Below are 22,346 nucleotides of genomic sequence, written 5' to 3' on the forward strand. Positions count from 1 at the left end.
GCACCGAGTTCCGGGCACCGCGTCTTTTATAGAGGCCGAACGTCACCCGAGTCTCGCGAGAATCCAACACCGGCAGGGTGACGTTCAGCATCGAGTGGAAACAGAGTTAGGCGAGAACACCCTAACTTGCTTTCGGGTGGACTCTGATTCCACCTGTTCGGAGCGGTTCGGATTCCTCAGAATCCGAACCGCTCATCTCTATTAGTAATATATATATATTTAAATTACATACACGGAGGCATGACACAGGTTAGCAACCGGAGCACTGCATCAAACTAATGGTTAGTAGAATAAATAGATGTACCTGTGCTAGACCACCCCAATGCTGTCCCCAGAAACCACAGCGGGACAAAATGTGTTGAGCGGGACCTCCTGATAAGCTGCTCCTTTGTTTCTATAATGTACGAGTCCTTATTGTATTATTATTAAATTTGTGTGTGTTTTAAAACTTATCACACGATTGGAGGCTCCTTTCATTGTATTTTTCCCATGTATATGACCTCATCTCCCTTCACTTTCCTGTCCGCCCTCTTCGTTCAACAAATGCACACCGCCTCTCATGCCAGCTGATTACTTCCTCCCACTCCCACCTCCAAGACATTGCCCGTGCTGCTCCCCACCTCTGGAACTCTCTCCCTCTCCCTATCAGACTCTCCACCTCTCCACAAGCCCTCAAACGGGCTCTCAAGACCCATTACTTCATCAACGCTTTCCAGCTCTCATCCTAACTCCCTGCTACATGCTCCCTCCTCCCCGTCTTCCCCATCTGTATCATGCCCATCTGTCTGCCCCTCCCCTTCAGAATGTAAGCTCGTGCGAGCAGGGCCCTCTACCCTCTTGTGCTTCTCCTAATACTTGGTGCCTATGCTTTGCTGCTTATGTGGGTGTTATGGCCACCTATGTATCAATGTATATTATCCATGTCCTTGTCCTTCATTGTATTGTATTTTACAGTAAGTCACTTTTAGGTTATGTACTTTGTAAGGCGCTGCGGAATACTTGTGGCGCCATATAAATAAATGATAATAATAACTACCTATGGAATTGAATGGAACCCAATGCGAACAAGGAATCTAACCTATTTTGAGCTGTAAAGACATACAGTTGGTACAAGGTTTTAATATATTATTGGAGAAGGAACCTTACCCTATAGCACGAGAGGAGTGCTTATACAATAATACCTATTCACATTATCTTTTGCACATGAGCACTATTAATATTTGGGTGTGGTAAGTATTAACCAAATCCCGACAGCGGCTGCCCGGCAAGGGTGAAAACCCTGATCGTCCTAAGGTAAGTATCGCTAACCTAATTCCCTACTCTAACCCTCCCTTAGGGGTGCCTAATCCAAACCTCCCCCCCAAGTGCGCACCCGGCTCATCTTCGTTCGGCATGCCGGGCGTCGGTCTTCCAGTGTTTGGTTAATGACAGGCGTCGACTTTTCCACACCTGTCATTAGTACCACGCCAGGATTAGAGTGTCTGGAAGCCAGCGGTCGGCATTTAGACCGTCTGCTTCCGGACTACATCCCTTAATATTTATGTACGGGCTACACTATGTTTGTTCTATTTGTTGTTTCTCTGAGATACACATCGTGAGGGTCATCAAGTGAAGACACTTCAGGGATCGACACAAAGACGTCGTGGACTCTTATTTTTGAACACTTGGTTGAATATTGTTCCAATTCTTACACTGAAGGCGCAGTTCCTTCATTATTTCATTCACTATTTTATTGATGATTTACTGAATAGATCATATTTTGGGAAGAAATTGGTTGCCACCTTTAATAGGGAGTGTTCTCCTTTATGATTATTATTACTTACACAAGTTGTGTCTTATTTATGTTTATTTGAGCTTTGTGCGCCACTTACACTACTTATTATATATATATATATATGTATGATGTTCAAATAACATATAGACATGGTTGCCTACCCACCCGAAAATCGTGTGTTGCTCCTGAGCCCCCCCCCCCCCCCGGAAGAGCGGGCAAGTCTCCCGGCTGGCGCAACCCGCCCACACCCCCTCTGCATAACCCCCGCCGGCATCCGTTCCCACCTCGTTTAAGTGGCTGGTTCGGGGCTGCTGATGATGCGATTCGTGCTGAATCGCGACATCGTGGCCCGCCCCCGGCTACACAATGCCAAAATCGTATCACGCCCGATTCCCTCCCACTGCTGTGCTGAGCTGGCTGCCTCCTACTGGAAGAGGCAGCCAGATTCGTCGGCAAGCCTGCATATAAAGATGCTTACATCAAAGCTTACATCCAAAGAAATAATTCAGACTTATAAAGGTATCTTTAACTTATCCCATGTGGATAATCAAGGAATTCAGACTTTTAACCACCTCGTGTGTCAGCAACCTCAAGGATAATGAAGCTTCCATGTCTCATATTATGTACTTTCACGTAGCAGTTTCTTCGGTCCTCATAGTGTAGAATCTGGATAGTCCGTACAAGGACGACGCCTGCTTGGGAGCTGCGCGGTGATAGAGCAGCGGCTGATACTGGTACTTGTCTGGGACTGAAACGTTGATATATTTTATGGCTTCAATGTGAAGAAAATCCGGCTGCTTGTTTAAGTCTGTACGGAAAATGGCAGGGGCGCATTTTGCCCCTTTAAAATCGGACAGGTGCCCCGCTAATACAGCCTAGCAGGAACAGTATATGTACTGTATATATAGAATTTATTTTTTTTCCTCCATACATGCAAGACTGATTGCAGTACACATAATATGGCTCCTGCAACAACACAGGGATAATGAGTGTAGAACAGTGGTTCCCAAACTGTGCGCCGTGGCACCCTGGGGTGCCTCGTGACACATGCAGGGGTGCCTCAGGTTGGTGGTTCAGCACCAAATGAAATTATTGATGGTCAATGTAATGTAAATTTGTGGACAAATAAAAGCACAAACCTGTCCATCACCTCATAACTGAACCTAGGAATGACAGGAGCACAATTTACTTCACTTTACTACTTCACTACATTTTTTAGTGAATTTCTCAATAACAGACTTTTGGTTTAGGGGTGTCGTGAAAACATTGCTGATACTCTAGGGCGCCGTGATTCAAACAAGTTTGGGAGCCACTGGTGTAGAAGAATCACTTACCGAATTTTTGAACACTGGTTATTATCCCAGAGTGCTACTGCAAAAAGCCATATTTTATACATATACGTGTGCAGGGCTATATTTCTAGTAAAACAAATTCAGGAAGTCTGGGTGGAGCTACAGAAAAACAATTATATATATATATATATATATATACACACACACACTATATATATATATATATTGTGATAGGATCACTGGTAAAGTGGTCTGTGGCAGGTACATTTGTCCCAGATTCCTGTCTTATGTGTTTTAAACCCCCAGGAGAAAGTCTGCAGTGTAGCAGGCTTGAGTTTCGGCTTTTTGAAAAGCCGTTTTGGGACCTGGGGGTTGTGGGTGAGAGGAGAGGGAGGGCTCTACCCACGGCCACTCCAGGTTTTGGTTCTCGCAGCCTGGTAACAGGCTTGTTAGGGTTTCCACCTGAGAGTGGCCAGTATAAGCCTAGTGTGTTTAGGGCTGAGTGTCTCACCTGGGAGAGCAGGCAGGGAGTTTGCTCAGAGACACTTGAAAAACCTATTTGTGAGTACTGTGCTGTGCCTTGTTGCTGGTGAGGGCATTAGGCCCTGCCAGGTTCTTGTAGTGAGGGAACCACCTGTAAAGTTAGAGCCCAGCCAGGGCTAGGATTTACGTTTATGATTTCTTTATGTTATTTCTGTTTTGCACAATAAAGACTGGCGCCGACCAGCTTGTACTCGAATCCAGTCTGGCATACTATTTCCCAGCTGCTGTGTGTGTAAGGAAGGAGTCCTCTACCCAGGAGAGGAACCCCTAATCTGACTGTGTCACAATATGGTGGAGAATGCGGGAACCCACACACACTGAAGTTGCAGCAAGAGGAAAACTTTCCGTTTAAAAATTAAAGAGACAGACACCCAATTTGTGAGTGTGGAAATAACGCTGTGTCCTTGGAGTCCCATAGAGGAGGCGTCAGCCAATGCTCAGAGAGGCAAGGTTCAGCTTCCAACCTACACCCCAGGACAAAATGGAGGAAATTATTAAGGCCTTGCTCCAAGCTACAGCAGCTCAGCAGGAATCTACCAGAGCTCAGCAGGAGACGAACAAACTTCAGCAGGAATCTACCTGGGCTCAGCAGGAATCCACCAGGGTGCAACTGTTGGCCTTGGAGACAGCCCAGAGGCAACAACAGGTCGCCATCGAGGAAGCCCGCCAGGCCTTAGCGGAAAACAGCCAGGCCTTAGCGGAAAACAGCCAGGCCATAAAAGAGGTGGTACAGCACCTGGTCGCCCGGCCCAGAGATGTTAATGCTGGTCCTCCCACCACCACTCACTCCGTACGAGCCAGTCACTTCCTCCAAAAGATGACTTCGGGCGATGATGTGGAGACCTATCTCACCGCATTTGAAAGAACGGCCGAAAGGGAGATTTGGCCCAAGGAGCAGTGGGCAAGTCTGGTGGCACCTTTTTTGTCTGGGGAGCCACAAAAGGCCTATTACGACTTATGCCTGGCTGATGCCAAGGACTATAAAAAACTAAAACAGGAGATCCTAACTCGCTTGGGAGTCACCACCTTTGTTCGTGCCCAACGGGTCCACCGCTGGGAGTTCCATAGGGACAAGCCTCCACGTTCACAGATGCATGACCTCGTCCATCTGTCCTCAAAATGGCTACAGCCCGAGACGCTGACGGGACCACAGATCGTGGAAAGGGTCGTGATGGACCGGTACCTGCGATCATTACCTGTGACTCTGCGCAAGTGGGTGAGCCATGCAGACCCTAAGTCCGCTGACCAGTTGGTCGAGCTGGTGGAGAGGTACATGGTGGCTGAGGAGCTGATGAGTATGCCCCACCGAGCCCCGATGGTGCACCGGCGAACTCCCACAGACACTGGTAAGACTGTTCCAGGGGAGAAGGGTGCTGGGCGGTGGAATGTACCTAAGACTGAGGGTGTAGAACCTGGAGACAGGCCTGCCAGGCCAGGAAGGTTCTTGCCCGTAAACGAATAGACATTAATATGACTCAGTGTTTCCGATGTGGTGACTTCGGCCATATTGCCGCTAATTGTTCACTTACAACTGAACCTATGCAATGTGATACTGCTCATGTCTACCGCAGGGCTTCTTTCTTTGCACAGACAGCCTGTATGGCTGACCGGCAGGCTGAGACTGATAAGCATATGTGTGTACTCACTGTAGATGGCAACCGCGTAGAGGCACTGTTAGACTCTGGTAGCTTGGTGACACTTATGAAAGCTGAGCTGGTGAACCCCTTGAAGTGTGAGGGGAAAACTGTTGGTGTGACCTGCATACATGGGGATACTCGATATTATGTTACTGCCAAGGTGAACATCGAGACACCATGTGGTTCTGCTATAGTTTCTGTGGGTTTGGTGCATGGTCTGATGTACGATGCAATATTGGGGAGAGACTTTGCTCACTTCTGGAAGTTGTGGGAAAGCCGTTTTGTTCCAGAGGTGAACAACCCCGATCCATTTGAGAAGGTTGTCGATGTAGTGGAGGAGGAAGTTTCTTCTGAGTCACAGTTATTCCCTTTTTCTACTATGATTGGCGAACTAGAGAATGCGGAGCGTGACGGTGGCCCACCAACTGATGTGCCTCCCATTGAGGTGGGATGTGTTGTTGGGCCAGGTGATCGTCTGCCTGATTTAGAGGTCAGAAGAGAGGTCTTTGCCGTGGAGCAGTTGAATGACCCTACTTTGGTAAAAGCCAGGGAGAATGTAAAAGTAGTTGATGGTAAACCCGTAGACCCTGATAGTCCTTTGTCCTATCCCCACATGGCAATGTGTCAGTTGTTCCACAATATCTTCCCCCTTCTTAGTCACCTGATATAACAAATCCTAATAGTTCCCAAAGCCTACAGAAGAACAGTGTTGGATCTGGCCCATGGTCATATAACGGCAGGCCATCTAGGGGTAGAGAAAACCACTGAGCGAATAATGCAGAGGTTTTTCTGGCCTGGGCTTCATAAAGAGGTGTCTGACTTTTGCGCATCCTGCCCTGAGTGTCAGTATCATGCTCCCAGGCCACATTTTAAGGGTCCACTAGTTCCATTGCCTATTATAGAGGTGCCGTTTGAAAGAATAGCGATGGATTTGGTTGGACCCTTAATGAAGTCTGCCAGGGGACACAAGTATATTCTGGTCATAATGGATTACGCTACCAGGTACCCGGAAGCGATCCCGTTGCACAATACGTCAACCAAGACCATTGCCAGAACGCTAGTTCATGTCTTTAGCAGGCTGGGTATACCCAAGGAGATACTAACTGACCAGGGTACACCGTTTATGTCAAAAGTCATGAAAGAGTTATGCCGCCTGTTCAAAATTGAACAGTTAAGAACTTCGGTTTATCACCCCCAAACCGATGGGCTGGTCGAGAGGTTTAACAAGACGTTAAAACACATGCTTAGGAAAGTGGTCGACAAGGATGGTAGGGATTGGGATTACTTATTGCCGTATTTATTGTTGGCCATAAGAGAGGTTCCCCAGTTCTCCACTGGGTTTTCACCCTTCGACTGGTTGTATGGGAGACACCCAAGGGGGTTACTAGACATTGCCAAAGAGACATGGGAGGGGCAGTCTAGTCCTTACAAAATGGTGATTGAGTATGTTTCTCAAATGCAGGAGAGAATTGCTGCGGTAGTGCCGATAGTGAGAGAGCACCTGGAACAGGCTCAACAGGCACAGCAGAGGGTATACAACCGCAATGCCCGGTTACGCAGCTTTGCTCCTGGGGACAGAGTGTTAGTGTTGGTTCCCACTGTGGAAAATAAACTTTTGGCTAAATGGCAAGGGCCCTTTGAAATCTTAGAAAGAGTGGGACAGGTCAATTACAAAGTTTACCAGCCGGGGAAAAGAAAGCCGGAACAGATATACCATATAAATCTGTTAAAGCCCTATAGGTTACCAGAAGCACAAAGAGAATCGGTGTTGAAAGAAATTAAAAATATGCTAGAGTTAGGGGTTATTGAAGAATCACATAGTGAATGGTCAAGTCCCATTGTGTTGATTCCAAAGCCCGACTGGAGTGTGCGTTTCTGCAATGACTTCCGAAAGTTGAACAGTGTTTCAAAATTCGATGCCTACCCGATGCCAAGAGTGGATGAACTGATTGAGAGACTAGGGACGGCAAGGTATTTAACCACTCTTGACCTAACCAAAGGGTATTGGCAAGTACCATTAACCGAGAGCACCAAACAAAAGACAGCTTTTTCAGCGCCAGAGGGCTTGTTTCAGTACAAGATGTTGCCCTTCGGGCTACATGGGGCACCTGCTACCTTCCAAAGAATGATGGACAGGATTCTAAGGCCCCATAGACGGTATGCGGCTGCTTATCTGGATGACATGGTCATTCATAGTCCTGATTGGCAGTCTCACTTACCCAGGGTACAAGCAGTGTTGGACTCCATCTATAAGGCAGGTTTGACAGCCAACCCAAAAAAGTGTTGTCTAGGCATGGAGGAAGTAAAATATCTGGGATACACCATTGGCAGAGGCCTGATAAAGCCTCAGCTCAATAAGGTTGATGCCATACAAAACTGGCCACGGCCTCTGAATAAGAAGCAGGTGAGAGCCTTCTTGGGAATTACGGGGTACTACAGGAGGTTTATACCCAACTTTGCCACCATGGCAGTCCCACTGACTGACCTGACCAAAGGCAAACAAAAAGTCATGGTAGAATGGAGTCCTGAGGCAGAGAAAGCTTTTCAGGAGTTGAAAGTAGCGTTGTGTTCCCAACCAGTCCTGATGACTCCTAATTTTGAAAGGGAATTCATAGTACAAACCGATGCATCAGAAGTAGGTATAGGAGCGGTCCTGTCCCAGAACAAGGAGGGTGAGGAACACCCTATTTTCTATCTAAGTAGAAAGTTGAATGTACATGAGAGAAACTATGCCACAGTGGAGAAGGAGGCGTTGGCCATAAAGTGGGCATTAGAGGCTCTCAGGTACTACTTGGTTGGAAGAAAGTTCAAATTGATCACTGACCATGCCCCTTTGAAGTGGATGTCCGAAAATAAGGACAGTAATGCGAGAATTACGAGATGGTTCTTGGCGTTACAAACTTTTAAATTTTCAGTGGAACACAGGCCAGGAAGCCAGCTGGCCAATGCTGACGCGTTGTCACGCGTTCATCGTTTGGGGGCTTCAGTTGTTCCGCCCCACAGGTCGAAACAAAGGGGGGGGGATATGTGATAGGATCACTGGTAAAGTGGTCTGTGGCAGTTACATTTGTCCCAGATTCCTGTCTTATGTGTTTTAAACCCACAGGAGAAAGTCTGCAGTATAGCAGGCTTGAGTTTCGGCTTTTTGAAAAGCCAGTTTGGGACCTGGGGGTTGTGGGTGAGAGGAGAGGGAGGGCTCCACCCACGGCCACTCCAGGTTTTGGTTCTCGCAGCCAGGTAACAGGCTTGTTAGGATTTCCGCAAAGCTAAGGAGTTGTCCGCACTGACCTACTTAATATTGTGATGTCCTTCCCCTATATCATATTTATATGAGTACAATTAATTATAGTATGAAGGGGGGTGCACCCAGGAACAAAAGGATACATACAATATAGACAAAGAAAAAGTGTTCCAATAGGGGCACTCACGGACTATCAGTTATAGAAACATATTGTTATGACTTCTCATAACTGGTGACCCAATGCAATGAACCTAAAAATTAACTTTTATTGAATTTATTAAAATTGTAGCGAAATATAAAGTGCCAAGTGTTAAAGTGCTTATAATGTGAAACAAACCTAACATATATATAGAAATAAAATGTCGTGTCCACTCTCAGTCTAATTAGTATTCCTAATGGATAGTTTAATAACTTCACAAATCAAGACTCCGTTACAATGTGAATGCTCAAACCCCAATGTGTAGTAAAATAATTGGGGTATTATAATTATCAATAATGATCAATTATAGTGTAGATTATTGGTCTGAAGTATAGTCGTTTCTTCACTAGATGTGATTTATATATCCTTCAATCACATTAGTATCAGATCACGTGACACATTATATTACGTGTCTCAATATATATTACTTCATGCCAAAATTATTCATACATGGATAATCACACGATTATCAAGTGGTGTGATAATATTCAAATATGCGGGCTTTATATTAAAGTGAATTGCGTATAAGTTCAGTCTCAGGTTAATATCATTATAGTTAATAACCACGATCCCCATGTGACCTAATTATGCCAACATGGATTAACATGTAATTCACCAAGATACCAACGAACTCTCTATTAGGACTTGTATACCACTATAATAGTGGCAATACTGTGCACTATAGAATAATTGCACCCACTGTTTAAAGTGGAACTACCTCTATACAGACAGTATCCATGTATCCAATAGTTTGATATTGCCACACCATTGTATCATTTGGTAAACATAATTGTTGTTACATATTGTGTGAGGGTATGGTAATGATGCAGGTTAATATATAACTCTGCCGCTGGCGAGATCCGCTATTGCTTAAAACTCCATATTGACGGCATCATAAATTTATAATCAACTGATAGCGCTACCCTTCAGCAGTATACTGTCCATAGGAGGCACATGGATGGACTTATATTAACATGGATTTGTAAACGCGCTGTATGTGCGTTGCTCCTGACCAATATAGAGGCTTAATGATCTTCAAAGTCTGATCTAAGCCTAGCATTCACAACATCTTATATCATTTTATTATTGGCAATATTGCCCAGCAGTGTAATGTATACGGAGGACATGAGGTGGACAAACAACAATTAAAACCACCGGACACGCGGGTCCACGTGTGCGGTGCTCCTGACGTACGTTTCGCTAACGCTTCATCATAGGATCAACCCGACAAGTGGGTTGCACGGGGCTATATTCTGACTGATCACCAATCAGTATACAAATTTAAGATTGACAGATCTCTCAGCCTATCAATCTTACCTGTCAGTTTTCCTTTGTTAAAGTAACTAAAATAGCCATTATAGTCACGGATTTCACCAAGTGCTATACTTAATTATAATTAATAGATACATAGGTCTATCAATATGACTTATTAGCTAGTGCCTAATTCAGATTATGATCCTCTTATCTTATTGCGGAGAGGCTACTGCAGTCCACCATGAGTAAAAGGATTTAGCCCATTCACCGCCTGGAGTTTCAGCTTAGGAAATAAAATGAATATATATATATACATCTCTCTCTTTAATGATGGAAAAATACAATTAATAATTAAATCTATAGAGAAATCTTACGAAACTAATTATATTTAATAATATACTCAATCATATAGTCACCAAATTTAATCAGCAAAATAATCTCCCAATATAATGCCAAAATTAAAAATTATTAAATTAAAACGGATAAATTACAATACCATATAAATAAATTCCAGTGTCATATAATGTCATTATGATCTCATCTAACAATAATTCATACTGAAAATAGAAAAAAGTGATAAATATAAAGAAAAAACCCAAAAGAACAGTGATTAATTCATCAAAATGCCATCCCAATAATTGTGTCATTAATGATACCATATAAAAATAAAAATAAATTAATTAAAAGTGATAAGTGTATTTATGAGTTTATAATTACCATAAGTAATATGTAAACAAATATACTAATAAGGGTCAGGTGGAAAATATCCTGCCTTGACCAATAGTGCCTAATAATGTGGATAGTAAATATGATTTCAAGTGAATTACTGAACTAAGTGAGATAACTTCTCATCTAGTAAAATTAACTATAGTGAGTGAAATCATACAAATTCAGGGTAATCCCCTGTTCCATGTTCATATATCATTTTATTGAAGAAAAACCCCATAGTTTATATATTCATTAAGCCCTGATGGTTGTAGACCTCCCATTAGAAATGTCCATTGGCTTTCTCTCTTAAGTAATTGTTGAGTGAGGTTGCCCCCTCTTATACCCAAATGTACTTTCTCAATACCAAACGCTGTTAATCCAGTGGGATTACCTCCATGGTAATCATTAAAGTGTTTTGCCACGGAGGTCAATGGTTTGAATTTTTCTTTGTCAATTCTGGAATTTCTGATTGAACCAATATGCTCTAAAATGCGTTGTTTCAGGGCTCTTGTTGTCATGCCAATGTATCTCATCCCGCACGGGCATGTGATACAGTATATTACGCCCACTGTTTTACAATTAATGTAATCCCGTATTAGATGTTTTTTTCCATATTTGTCCATAAAATGGGTAGTTCTTTGCATGAATATACATGCCTTACATTCCCCACATCTGAAGCTTCCTTCCACAATAGCCTTCTTCCTATTAGATTTGGAGAAATGGCTGTGGACCAATTGGTCCTTGAGATTGACCGAACGTCTCCAACTAATCGATGCCCTTGTACCCAGGGTTTTGGCAAGATCCTGATCTAACAACAATGTATGCCAATGTTTGTTAATTATATTTTGGATATCCCTCCATTCTGAACAAAAATCTCCCACTAATCTGATAGTTTCAGGTTTACCCTCTGTCATATCTTTATTGGGGTATAACAGGGAGTTCCGATTCTTCTGTTTTGCTTCATATCTCGCTCTTTTGACAGCTCTTCTGCTGTAACCTCTCTGTACTAATCTGTCAGCAAGTTCATCTGCTCTTCTTTCAAATTGTAAGTCATCTGAGCAGTTTCTCTTGATACGAAGAAACTCACCCTGAGGGATTCCTTTAAGAACTGGAGGGAAATGGGCACTGGTTCTATGTAGAACACTATTGGTTGCCGTGATTTTCCTATGTAGGTCAGTAGATAGTCTGCCGTCTTCCCCTCTTTGTATTTTTAAGTCCAAAAAAGTAACATCAGAGTTACTGATTTCAAATGTGAGTCTTAAATTGAGACTATTGATGTTCAGGATCTCAATAAATTCAACAAATTTATGTTTGGGACCGTCCCACAAGATGAGAAGATCGTCTATATACCTTATCCACACTAAAATACATTTAGTGTACTCCTCATGTATATCACTGAAGACGATACGCTCCTCCCACCATCCCAAGTAGATATTGGCATAGGTGGGGGCACAAGCCGACCCCATAGCTGTGCCCCTCACCTGCAAGAAAAACTGTTCATTAAAGACAAAAAAAATTTTTGTCAGTACAAATTTCAATAAATCCAAACGAAATTCACCAAACGGGGTTAGTCTCTCCTTTTCAAGGAAGAATTTGACTGCATCAATCCCCTTATCATGTATAATACTGGTGTATAGCGATTCTACATCGCACGTGGTGAGCAGAACCCCTTCCTCAATATGAATTTCATCTAATTTCCGCAGGACATCCAATGTGTCCTGCACATATGAGGGTAAGGTAATTACATATTTCCTCAGGTGAATATCCAGAAACTTGCTCGCCTGTTCTGTAAGGCTGTTGATGCCAGATACTATCGGTCTTCCTGGTGGGGATTTCTCATTTTTGTGTATTTTGGGTAATAAATAAAAGGTGGGGACCACTGGGTCACCCACCTCCAAGAACTGAAATTCCGTTTTAATGATAATACCTTGTTGATAAGCAGATGTAATGATGTTCTTATATTGCCTTTTAAAGTCCTCAGATGGATTGAAATTTAAACATTTATAAGTTGTTTTATCTTTAAGTTGTCTGAGAGATTCCGAAATGTAAAGTTCTTTGTCCCATAGGACCACATTCCCCCCCTTGTCAGAGGGTTTAATAATAATGTCATCCCATGATTGGATTTCTCTAAAGGCTTCAATCTCTGCCTTTTTGAGATTACCCATCTGTTTTGAATATCTGGGGCCTTTATTCCATAATACATCTAAATCCCTTGAGACCAAGTCCATAAATGTTCCTACTACAGGACAGACATGATTTTGTGGATAAAATGTACCTTTCCTTTTACAGATTGGCCTCAAATTAGATGGTGATGTCACTTGTTCTTCATTAAGTTCTTGTAGTGTAGTAAGCGCTTCAGATTCTTCCACAGTGAGGTTACTATTTATTCCATCATTAATCCCCTCTTTTAGTGGTAGGATGTTATCAGTCGAATTTGAATAGAATTTATTAAGGAGAAGTTTCCTCCCAAAAAGACGAAGATTCTTTTCCCATTTAAAACGATCAAAATGGTTGGTAGGGGAAAATGTCAATCCTCTACTAAGGATCTCAATATGCTGATCACTCAATATTTTAGATGTTAAGTTAATAACTCTCAATTGATCCTCCCTCATCCTAGTAGGGTTTATCTCCTCCTCTGTGATTTGCGTTGGTATTGAGGGGTATCCTGTGTATCCCATTTTTCTCGGTATCTGGTGTTTCTGCCCCCTCCTAATCTTCCTCTTAGAGGTCTTTGGTCCAATAATGGACCTTGGGGAAGATCTAAAAAATCACTTGTGGAGGGCCCTGGTATATTTTCTTTCAAACGAAATGAGTGAGTAGACCCTTCTGTATCTGAGGATTCTTGGTCCGTGGAAGTATATCCCTGTGGGGGTCTTTTGCCTTCTTTCAAGTTCTTACCCCCTCTATTAGTCCATTTAAAGACTTGATTTAATACATAGTCTCTTTTATCACGTACAAATTTCCTTTTTTTACGTTCCACTATCTCATTCTCAAATTCAGCCAAATCCTTTTTGATCTTTTCAAATTTCTGTTGAAATTGTATTTCCTGTTCATATACTTGTAATTTATTTGTCAATCGTTCAATCTCCTTTGTATATTGGTCTAACATTAGATTGTCATGTTTAACAAGGACCAGCATGAGATCATGTGAACATTTTTTAAGGATATCTTCCCATTCAACTCTCAGTGTTTCTGTTGCAAGGTCAAATGATGGAAATATTTTGGGCCGCAGACCCCTTGGTGTTATTTTATTTTTTATATAATTTTCAAAGGTGGTCATTTCCCACCAAGTCCTGCTTTGTTTTGATAAATTATATTTTAATTGCATCAAGTCATCATTCCAACTTTGACCCTGGTTATTGCCCTCATTAATATTATCTGGGAATATCATACCCAAGTCACTATTCCACCGCTCTCTCCTACTGTTTACTTCAGCTGAAAGGCTAAAATTAGCCATTTTCAATGATCACTGGAATATAGCCCCTACTTTATAAAGTCACCAGGTTAATAGATTAAGGTCGTGCAGGACTAACAGAACTTGAGAAAAGACCTCAACAAATCAGCTGCAAAGCTAAGGAGTTGTCCGCACTGACCTACTTAATATTGTGATGTCCTTCCCCTATATCATATTTATATGAGTACAATTAATTATAGTATGAAGGGGGGTCCACCCAGGAACAAAAGGATACATACAATATAGACAAAGAAAAAGTGTTCCAATAGGGGCACTCACGGACTATCAGTTATAGAAACATATTGTTATGACTTCTCATAACTGGTGACCCAATGCAATGAACCTAAAAATTAACTTTTATTGAATTTATTAAAATTGTAGCGAAATATAAAGTGACAAGTGTTAAAGTGCTTATAATGTGAAACAAACCTAACATATATATAGAAATAAAATGTCGTGTCCACTCTCAGTCTAATTAGTATTCCTAATGGATAGTTTAATAACTTCACAAATCAAGACTCCATTACAATGTGAATGCTCAAACCCCAATGTGTAGTAAAATAATTGGGGTATTATAATTATCAATAATGATCAATTATAGTGTAGATTATTGGTCTGAAGTATAGTCGTTTCTTCACTAAATGTGATTTATATATCCTTCAATCACATTAGTATCAGATCACGTGACACATTATATTACGTGTCTCAATATATATTACTTCATGCCAAAATTATTCATACATGGATAATCACACGATTATCAAGTGGTGTGATAATATTCAAATATGCGGGCTTTATATTAAAGTGAATTGCGTATAAGTTCAGTCTCAGGTTAATATCATTATAGTTAATAACCACGATCCCCATGTGACCTAATTATGCCAACATGGATTAACATGTAATTCACCAAGATACCAACGAACTCTCTATTAGGACTTGTATACCACTATAATAGTGGCAATACTGTGCACTATAGAATAATTGCACCCACTGTTTAAAATGGAACTACCTCTATACAGACAGTATCCATGTATCCAATAGTTTGATATTGCCACACCATTGTATCATTTGGTAAACATAATTGTTGTTACATATTGTGTGAGGGTATGGTAATGATGCAGGTTAATATATAACTCTGCCGCTGGCGAGATCCGCTATTGCTTAAAACTCCATATTGACGGCATCATAAATTTATAATCAACTGATAGCGCTACCCTTCAGCAGTATACTGTCCATAGGAGGCACATGGATGGACTTATATTAACATGGATTTGTAAACGCGCTGTATGTGCGTTGCTCCTGACCAATATAGAGGCTTAATGATCTTCAAAGTCTGATCTAAGCCTAGCATTCACAACATCTTATATCATTCTATTATTGGCAATATTGCCCAGCAGTGTAATGTATACGGAGGACATGAGGTGGACAAACAACAATTAAAACCACCGGACACGCGGGTCCACGTGTGCGGCGCTCCTGACGTACGTTTCGCTAACGCTTCATCATAGGATCAACCCGACAAGTGGGTTGCACGGGGCTATATTCTGACTGATCACCAATCAGTATACAAATTTAAGATTGACAGATCTCTCAGCCTATCAATCTTACCTGTCAGTTTTCCTTTGTTAAAGTAACTAAAATAGCCATTATAGTCACGGATTTCACCAAGTGCTATACTTAATTATAATTAATAGATACATAGGTCTATCAATATGACTTATTAGCTAGTGCCTAATTCAGATTATGATCCTCTTATCTTATTGCGGAGTGGCTACTGCAGTCCACCATGAGTAAAAGGATTTAGCCCATTCACCGCCTGGAGTTTCAGCTTAGGAAATAAAATGAATATATATATATACATCTCTCTCTTTAATGATGGAAAAATACAATTAATAATTAAATCTATAGAGAAATCTTACGAAACTAATTATATTTAATAATATACTCAATCATATAGTCACCAAATTTAATCAGCAAAATAATCTCCCAATATAATGCCAAAATTAAAAATTATTAAATTAAAACGGATAAATTACAATACCATATAAATAAATTCCAGTGTCATATAATGTCATTATGATCTCATCTAACAATAATTCATACTGAAAATAGAAAAAAGTGATAAATATAAAGAAAAAACCCAAAAGAACAGTGATTAATTCATCAAAATGCCATCCCAATAATTGTGTCATTAATGATACCATATAAAAATAAAAATAAATTAATTAAAAGTGATAAGTGTATTTATGAGTTTATAATTACCATAAGTAATATGTAAACAAATATACTAATAAGGGTCAGGTGGAAAATATCCTGCCTTGACCAATAGTGCCTAATAATGTGGATAGTAAATATGATTTCAAGTGAATTACTGAACTAAGTGAGAAACTTCTTTTCTATTTTCAGTATGAATTATTGTTAGATGAGATCATAATGACATTATATGACACTGGAATTTATTTATATGGTATTGTAATTTATCCGTTTTAATTTAATAATTTTTAATTTTGGCATTATATTGGGAGATTATTTTGCTGATTAAATTTGGTGACTATATGATTGAGTATATTATTAAATATAATTAGTTTCGTAAGATTTCTCTATAGATTTAATTATTAATTGTATTTTTCCATCATTAAAGAGAGAGATGTATATATATATATTCATTTTATTTCCTAAGCTGAAACTCCAGGCGGTGAATGGGCTAAATCCTTTTACTCATGGTGGACTGCAGTAGCCTCTCCGCAATAAGATAAGAGGATCATAATCTGAATTAGGCACTAGCTAATAAGTCATATTGATAGACCTATGTATCTATTAATTATAATTAAGTATAGCACTTGGTGAAATCCGTGACTATAATGGCTATTTTAGTTACTTTAACAAAGGAAAACTGACAGGTAAGATTGATAGGCTGAGAGATCTGTCAATCTTAAATTTGTATACTGATTGGTGATCAGTCAGAATATAGCCCCGTGCAACCCACTTGTCGGGTTGATCCTATGATGAAGCGTTAGCGAAACGTACGTCAGGAGCGCCGCACACGTGGACCCGCGTGTCCGGTGGTTTTAATTGTTGTTTGTCCACCTCATGTCCTCCGTATACATTACACTGCTGGGCAATATTGCCAATAATAAAATGATATAAGATGTTGTGAATGCTAGGCTTAGATCAGACTTTGAAGATCATTAAGCCTCTATATTGGTCAGGAGCAACGCACATACAGCGCGTTTACAAATCCATGTTAATATAAGTCCATCCATGTGCCTCCTATGGACAGTATACTGCTGAAGGGTAGCGCTATCAGTTGATTATAAATTTATGATGCCGTCAATATGGAGTTTTAAGCAATAGCGGATCTCGCCAGCGGCAGAGTTATATATTAACCTGCATCATTACCATACCCTCACACAATATGTAACAACAATTATGTTTACCAAATGATACAATGGTGTGGCAATATCAAACTATTGGATACATGGATACTGTCTGTATAGAGGTAGTTCCACTTTAAACAGTGGGTGCAATTATTCTATAGTGCACAGTATTGCCACTATTATAGTGGTATACAAGTCCTAATAGAGAGTTCGTTGGTATCTTGGTGAATTACATGTTAATCCATGTTGGCATAATTAGGTCACATGGGGATCGTGGTTATTAACTATAATGATATTAACCTGAGACTGAACTTATACGCAATTCACTTTAATATAAAGCCCGCATATTTGAATATTATCACACCACTTGATAATCGTGTGATTATCCATGTATGAATAATTTTGGCATGAAGTAATATATATTGAGACACGTAATATAATGTGTCACGTGATCTGATACTAATGTGATTGAAGGATATATAAATCACATTTAGTGAAGAAACGACTATACTTCAGACCAATAATCTACACTATAATTGATCATTATTGATAATTATAATACCCCAATTATTTTACTACACATTGGGGTTTGAGCATTCACATTGTAATGGAGTCTTGATTTGTGAAGTTATTAAACTATCCATTAGGAATACTAATTAGACTGAGAGTGGACACGACATTTTATTTCTATATATATGTTAGGTTTGTTTCACATTATAAGCACTTTAACACTTGTCACTTTATATTTCGCTACAATTTTAATAAATTCAATAAAAGTTAATTTTTAGGTTCATTGCATTGGGTCACCAGTTATGAGAAGTCATAACAATATGTTTCTATAACTGATAGTCCGTGAGTGCCCCTATTGGAACACTTTTTCTTTGTCTATATTGTTAGGATTTCCACCTGAGAGTGGCCAATATAAGCCTAGTGTGTTTAGGGCTGAGTGTCTCACCTGGGAGAGCAGGCAGGGAGTTTGCTCAGAGACACTTGAAAAACCTATTTGTGAGTACTGTGCTGTGCCTTGTTGCTGGTGAGGGCATTAGGCCCTGCCAGGTTCTTGTAGTGAGGGAACCACCTGTAAAGTTAGAGCCCAGCCAGGGCTAGGATTAACGTTTATGATTTCTTTATGTTATTTCTGTTTTGCACAATAAAGACTGGCGCCGACCAGCTTGTACTCGAATCCAGTCTGGTGTACTATTTCCCAGCTGCTGTGTGTGTAAGGAAGGAGTCCTCTACCCAGGAGAGGAACCCCTAATCTGACTGTGTCACAATATATATATATATATATATATATATATATATACACACACACATACATACATACACACTATATATACATATATATATATATATATATATATATATATTATATATTAGGGGTGTGCATCGGCCACTTTTCGTGTTTTGTGTTTTGGTTTTGGATCTGGATCTTTCTTCGTGTTTTGGATCTGGATTGGTTTTGCCAAAACCACCCTTCCGTGTTTTGGGTTCTGGGTTTTGTGTTTTGGATCTGTATTTTTTTGAAAAAAAGCATAAAAACAGCTAAAATCACAGAATTTGTAGGTTTTTCTGCTCCTATGCTATTATTAACCTCAATAACCTTAATTTCCACTCATTTCCAGTCTATTCTGAACACCTCACACCTCACAATAGTGTTTTTATGTCCAAAAGGTTGCACCGAGGTAGCTGGATGACTATGCTAAGCGACACGAGTGGGCGGCACAAACACGTGACCCATCTAGGAGTGACACTGCAGTGGCAGGCAGGATGGCAGTTAGAAAAACTAGGCCCCAAACTGTACATAATGCAAAGAAAAAAAGAGGTGCAAGATGGAATTGTCCTTGGGCCCTCCCACCCACCCTTATGTTGTATAAACAGGACATGCACACTTTAACAAATCAATCATTTCAGCGCCAGGGTCTGCCACACAACTGTGGCTGAAATGATTGGTTCGTTTGGGCCCCCACAAAACAAGCTGGCAATTAATGTGTCCCTGCACAAACTGGCTCTACGGAGGCAAGATGTCATCCTCATCCTCCTCATCCACCGATTCCTCACCCTCTTCAGTGTGTACATCCTCATCCTCACAAAGTATTAACTCGTCCCCACTTGAATCCACCACCACAGGTCCCTCTGTACCTTCTGGAGGCTGGTCTCCCTGGAAGAGCTGATAATTCATTTTGATGAACATCATCTTCTCCACATTCTGTGGAAGCAACCTCCTACGCCTTTCGCTGACAAGGTTCCCGGCTGCACTAAACACTCTTTCGGAGTACACACTGGAGGGGGGGCAACTCAGGTAAAATAGAGCCAGTTTGTACAGGGGCCTCCAAATTGCCTCTTTTTCCTGCCAGTACAGGTATGGACTGTCTGACATGCCTACTTGGATGCTGTCACCGATGTAATCCTCCACCATTCTGTCAATGGTGACAGTATCATATGCAGTGACAGTAGACATGTCAGAAATTGTTGCCAGGTCCTTCAGTCCGGACCAGATGTCCAAACTTGGTCCTGCCTGCCCTGCATCACCGCCAGCGGGTTGCTTAGGATACCTAAGTTTTTTCCTGGCAGCCCCAGTTGCGGGAGAAAATGAAGAAGGAGCCGTTGACGTGTCACGTTCCGCTTCAGCTGACAGTGTGTTCACCAGCAGGTCTTTGCACCTCTGCAGGCTTGTGTCGGCCGGAAAGAGAGACACCACATAGGCTTTAAACCTAGGATCGAGCACGGTGGCCAAAATGTAGTGGTCTGATTTCAACAGATTGACCACCCTGGAATCCTGGCAAAGCGAATGAAGGGCTTCATCCACAAGTCCCACATGCCGAGCGGAATCGCTCCGTCTTAGCTCCTCCTTCACTTTCTCCAGCTGCTTCTGCAAAAGCCTGATGAGGGGAATGACCTGACTCAAGCTGGCAGTGTCTGAACTGACTTCACGTGTGGCAAGTTCGAAGGGCTGAAGAACCTTGCACAACACGGAAATCATTCTCCACTGCGCTTGAGTCAGGTGCATACCCCCTCCTTTGCCTATGTCATAGGTGGATGTATAGGCTTGTATGGCCTTTTGCTGCTCCTCCATCCTCTGAAGCATATAGAGGGTTGAGTTCCACCGCGTCACAACCTCTTGCTTCAGGTGATGGCGGGGCAGGTTCAAGAGTGTTTGCTGGCGCTCCAGTCTTCGGCACGCAGTCGCTGAATGGTGAAAGTGGCCAGAAATTTTTCGGGCCACCCAAAGCGTCTCCTGCACGCCCCTGTCGCTTTTCAGAAAATTCTGCACCACCAAGTTTATTGTGTGAGCAAAACATGGGACGTGCTGGAATTTGCCCAGATGTAATGCCCGCACAATATTGGTGGCGTTGTCAGATATCACAAATCCCCAGGAGAGTCTAAGTGGGGTAAGCCACTGGGCGATGATTTCCCTCAGTTTCTCTAAGAGGTTGTCGGCGGTGTGCCTCTTACTGAAACCGGTGATACACAGCGTAGCCTGCCTTGTAACGAGCTGGCGTTTCTGAGATGCTGCTACTGGTGACGCTGCTGCTGTTGCTGCGTAAGGTGATACATCTACCCAGTGGGCTGTCACAGTCATATAGTCCTTAGTCTGCCCTGTTCCACTTGTCCACATGTCCGTGGTTAAGTGGACATTGTGTACAACGGCATTTTTCAGGACACTGAGGACACTTTTTCTGACGTTTCTGTACAGTCTCGGTATCGCCTGCCTAGTGAAGTGGAATCTAGACGGGATTTGGAACCGGGGACACACTACCTCCATCAATTGTCTAAATCCCACTGCACTAATGGCGGATACCGGACGCACGTCTAACACCAACATAGCAGTCAAGGCCTCAGTTATACGTTTTGCTTCAGGATGACTGCTGTCGTACTTCATCCTCCTCGCTAAGGACTGTTGGAGGGTCAATTGTTTAGTAAAAGTAGTGGTGTTCCTACTTCCTCTCTGGGATGATGAACGACTCCCAGCAGCAGCAGCAACAGCAGCAGCGGCAGCAGTAGGCGTAGCAATGCAGGATCCTCCGGAGGAATCCCGGATAGGAGAGTCAGTCATGCCAGTGATATGGCCTGCAGGACTACTTCCGATCCTGACTAAGGAGGAAATTGACGAGGAGGGAGTTGACGGTGTGGTTTGCAGGCGCTTGGATACAACAGGACAACGGGATTTAGGTGTCCCTGGAGTGCTTACGGTCTGAGCCAAAGTTTCTGAACTTGACAGTAACTTTTTATGAACGCGCTGCAGGTGCCGTATAAGGGAGGATGTTCCTAGGTGGTTGACGTCCCTACCCCTACTTATTTCACCTTTACATATGGTACATATGGCAAGACAGTTGTTGTCCGGATTTGGATAGAAATATTGCCAGACCAAAGAGGTGGAATGTTTGGTCTTCTGCCCAGGCATGACCGTGATGGGCTTTTTCATCCCACGGACAACAACTGTCTCCCCCGGAGCCTGATTTAAACAAACCACATCACCATCAGAATCCTCCTCGCCAACTTCCTCCTCAGCGCCAGCTACACCAGTATCCTCATCCTGTTGTACTTCAACAGTGACATCTTCAATTTGCATATCAGCAAGTGGACTGTGGGTGCTCCTTTCAGCACTTGCAGGGGGCGTGCAAATGGTGGAAAGAGCCACCTCTTCCCGTCCAGTGCTGGGAAGGTCAGGCATCGCAACCACCACCACACTTGGACTCTCTTTGGGGATTTGTGATATCTTCTTAGAAAGCACAGTTCTTCGCTGTGCTTTTGCCAGCTTAACTCTTTTGATTTTTTTAGTGGGAGGAGTGCTTCCATCGTCATGTGAAGCTGAACCACTAGTCATGAACATACTAGGGATCGACCTTAGCCGTTCCTTGCCACT

General features: G+C 42.0%; 1 protein-coding gene across 1 annotated transcript in view; it reads right to left on the reverse strand.

Annotated features, from left to right (window-relative positions):
* The window catches only part of LOC148505696 (inaD-like protein), a 191,233-nt gene that overhangs the window by 131,236 nt on the left and 37,651 nt on the right, over positions 1–22,346 (reverse strand). The window lies entirely within an intron of this gene.

The sequence above is a fragment of the Taudactylus pleione genome, unplaced genomic scaffold, assembly GCF_031769625.1.
Source record: "Taudactylus pleione unplaced genomic scaffold, aTauple2 ptg000442l, whole genome shotgun sequence".
Taxonomy (NCBI): domain Eukaryota; kingdom Metazoa; phylum Chordata; class Amphibia; order Anura; family Myobatrachidae; genus Taudactylus; species Taudactylus pleione.